At 34.7% G+C, this 3,497-nt stretch overlaps 1 non-coding gene across 1 annotated transcript; it reads left to right on the forward strand.

Moving 5' to 3' along the window:
- Positions 1–1,091: 1,091 nt before the first annotated feature.
- Positions 1,092–1,178, forward strand: TRNAS-GCU (transfer RNA serine (anticodon GCU)). Its single transcript has one exon. It is a non-coding gene; the product is annotated as a tRNA-Ser (tRNA).
- The last annotated feature ends 2,319 nt before the right edge of the window (positions 1,179–3,497 follow it).

Genomic DNA, 3,497 nt, shown 5'->3' on the forward strand with positions numbered 1-3,497 from the left:
CCGGTAAACGAAGTCACCGTTTAATAGCTATTTGCTTCAATCTCCCCTTTACAAAAATCGAAGATCTAGTTACGATTAGAAATACACTTTTGTATCTTCATCCATGGATCTTTTACTCATACTTATCTAATTCTATTGGAAAACTCAAAAATTATGCTTCGCAATTCCATAATCCCAGTTTTTGGATGCAAATCGCGAAAATTATATTCTTCCCCAATTGTGGCATTGATAGGAAAGGGTTAACCCTTATAGAATAAAGTTTTTGATCGGAATATGAATGTATCAAACCGAAAGAACCCTTAACTATTTCAGTTGGTAATAGAACGAATCACACTTTTACCATAAACTATACCGCTACATTGTGATTATTGTATAGGAATGCCCATTTGTCGAACAAGGAGATGAGGCGCGATCAGAATTGTGAATATTAGAGTGCTGACATGCCCTGTCTCCGGGGATACTTGATGAAATAGGGCAAGAGGATAATAAAAAAACCTTTTGTTTTGCTGTAGAAGTCGTTACTCAGAGGTCCGATAGAATCGGCGAGGTTGGAACAGAAAAATAAGTTTTGTGCAATAATATATATAGTTAAGTTATAGTTTATAGTTCCATTTTTTTTTTTGCTCAAGTTTATTTAAACAAAACAAAGCTTGTCTCTTGAGTACTTGAGGGAACATACATACGCTTTTCCCATTCCAATAAAAAAAAGCAACGATGAACAAAGGAAAATAAGGAAATAACAATATAATAAATTTCCTTCATATCATAGAAATCGAAATAGCTCTTGTTGCTGCTTCAACTCAATAACATATTGGTTTTCCAATTTCTCATTTTAGGTTAGGTTGAAAAGGGGGGGAATGGCCTGGCCAGTGCCTAGCCAGGCGGGAGAACAAAAGAATAACCTTTCGAACGAAATAAAATCAAAGAGGGATCTTTTTTTCCTTTTTTCCTTTAGAGATACCTGTTTGAATGGTTGTATAAATAGGATTCTTATAAAATCATATATATCTCTAGAAATAAAGAAAAAAAATATGAATCTTTACTTCACACGTCGTGTCACATATGAATTATTCATTTTTTTTTTTTCAATTGGAGAGATGGCTGAGTGGACTAAAGCGGCAGATTGCTAATCTGTTGTACGAGCTATTCGTACCGGGGTTCGAATCCCTCTCTCTCCGTTTCCTACGCTCACTTGATATTTATCTTTCTCATTCTATAAACCCGAGTCCCTTTGGTTTGGTTGGATTGATGATTTCATTTAAATAAATGAAATGTATGGAATAGATAAAATTTAAGTTAAGAAGATGGATTTAGAAACCAAACCAAAAAGGAAAGAAAAATCTATTATTCTTTATTCTTCGCGTCCAGGATTACGTCCTGGGTCATTAGACAGGAATCCGAAGATGAAGAGCGAAACAAAGAATATCACCACCGTATAAACGAACAGTTTGAGAGTAAGCCATTACAATCTCCAGACCTGTTGGGGAGAAAAAGGGAAAGATTCTCAACCTTTTACCATCTCATTTTTGATACCAAGAAACGAAGTGGTTTTTAGAAAAGAAGGAATTAACAGGAATTCATTCATTTGTATTGTAATAAAATAAGGTTCTGATTCTTCGTTACCAAAAAAAAAGAATCTCGTCATACCTACAATGCGATTTGTTGATATTGCATGCGGGGGCTCAGAATACCGTATGCGCTCCATGGATGGAGGGTCAGAATGAGGAAATGAGGTGATCCGGATTCACGGAGTCTATTGAAGAATGTTCAATGTTTGAATCGAGGGTTCTTGTCTTAATGCACTACTTATCTCATCTTTCTTGGTAAAATTGGTAAAATATTTTTTTTTTTTTTGAATAAGTCATGAATCTTTCTAGAACAGTATCAAGGATCTCATCGAAAACTTACAGCAGCTTGCCACACAAAGGCTAAGAGAAAAAGAGCACAGGTATGACCGGCATAAAATCCACGATTGGGTTCAAAAAGCATAAGCCTCGGGCAATTTGCGAAGAAAAACCCACTCGGCTGAAGGGCAGAATTAAGACAGATACAGATTAAACTAAAGATATTAGGCATAACAAATATTTTGTTCTTAGAATAATATCATTTTATTGAGTTATTTCTTGAAGGGAAAAAATCAAGAAAGAGGGTAGGTAAAAAAGTCCTTCTTTCTTGAATTCCCCCAATCAAAGATCCTTCAATTGTCAAATTGAATTATACGGAATCATACTTTCATACAATATCTTAATTATCTTAATTTAATTAATGTAATGATCAATGAATTTAGTTTTATTCCGGATTTACACGTGTCGAATCTCAGCAACAACTTCTTTCTTCCATAGATACTGGCTGGAATTGACGAACACCCGATACCAATATTAATGTATATTCGTGTTTGAATAGAAACATAAATGGGGCGTGGCCAAGCGGTAAGGCAACGGGTTTTGGTCCTGTTACTCGGAGGTTCGAATCCTTCCGTCCCAGATTAATTCCATCTAACTCAACAAATATTTGTTCTCTTTAATCATCTAAATTTCTATTTAGGAGGTTCATGTTGGATACAATGTAATCGTAATCTATTCTTTATTCTAGTTTTTTCTTTCTAGTTTGGTTTTAATGTTAATGATTTTTAATGTTAATGATTCTTTTCTGATTAGACTTTACCTTTCTATTCTGTATTCTGTTTCCTACACACGGAATCACTTTCAATGACTGACACACGTATGAAAAATCCATGATTTTGGTATAGGCGTGGGGGAGCATAGACATAGATCCGTTGAAAAGATATTTTTTGATTTAATTCAAAATGGATTATTCAGTCTATTGTCCGTACCGTTCATATTGGAGTTGGTAGTCAAAAGAAACTTTATGCTTGAATCCAGAAAATTCTGATTCCTGCATGATCCATTCTGAGTCGAAATGTCGAAAGAAACCTCTTCTATCTTCTAACTTTGGAATTAATGGTAAAGCAGATATGGTAATCGTATCTCATTTAATAATTATCCCAATTGAGAATTCATTTTATTTGGATTCTAATGAGGGTTCGAGTTCGTGGTACCAATTCCATCAACGGGATTCGAGTTCCTAAGACTGGACTCAAATGAAAAAATGGGAATAAAAAACGGATCTGGACCTTTTTTGTTTTGCACTTATACGTGTCTGGTACTGGTATAGCACGCAGCTTACACAGCTTATAAGAAAAGAAGATTCTTTTGTTGGTTGACCGGGTATGCATGATTCATAATATAATCCAGATGAAATGTTTTTTAGATATGTGATGTGCTGATCAACAATGGAAGGTATCAATTGAAATATCTGTGGCTATTCCCGATTTCATCAACAAACAATCAAGTTCAATAGGAATAGATGCATTGTATTGTACCCAATTTGCATCTGGTTCTAATGAACTGATGAATAATGGAATTGTAAATCCATTGGTAGGCAGAATCGCGGATTTAATTTACTTGACTTTATCGAACGACTCTGGAAGCAAAAAA

The sequence above is a fragment of the Nymphaea colorata genome, unplaced genomic scaffold, assembly GCF_008831285.2.
Source record: "Nymphaea colorata isolate Beijing-Zhang1983 unplaced genomic scaffold, ASM883128v2 scaffold0575, whole genome shotgun sequence".
NCBI classification, from domain to species: Eukaryota; Viridiplantae; Streptophyta; class Magnoliopsida; order Nymphaeales; family Nymphaeaceae; genus Nymphaea; species Nymphaea colorata.